The following is a 259-nucleotide window of genomic DNA, read 5'->3' as shown; positions in this document are numbered from 1 at the left end:
AATAAGGGGAACTCTCGGACCGCCAAATAATTCTGTAGTCCTTAGTGATTGTTGTGAGGTGGTGAGTCGAAGCTTCTGAGCTCTTATTCGATGCGGTTTTGGAAAATGGTTTAATGAAGAAGTGGTCATTATTACCTTGCATACAATATATGGTGAATGATAAGGCGATATACCTTATCGCAGTTTAGACTTAAACACACCCACACCACGTGTTTCTATTTGCATACATACGGGAACACACAAACAGATAGACAGATAA

At 39.8% G+C, this 259-nt stretch overlaps 1 protein-coding gene across 1 annotated transcript in view; it reads right to left on the bottom strand.

Annotated features, from left to right (window-relative positions):
- Positions 1 to 259, bottom strand: part of LOC119594199 (nephrin-like) — a 95,703-nt gene that overhangs the window by 8,286 nt on the left and 87,158 nt on the right. The gene's annotated exons all lie outside the window — the stretch shown is intronic.

The sequence above is a fragment of the Penaeus monodon genome, chromosome 33 (genome assembly GCF_015228065.2).
Source record: "Penaeus monodon isolate SGIC_2016 chromosome 33, NSTDA_Pmon_1, whole genome shotgun sequence".
Taxonomy (NCBI): Eukaryota; Metazoa; Arthropoda; class Malacostraca; order Decapoda; family Penaeidae; genus Penaeus; species Penaeus monodon.
The sequence above is the reverse complement of the archived record's forward strand: the minus strand, read 5'-3'. Positions and strand labels throughout refer to the sequence as shown.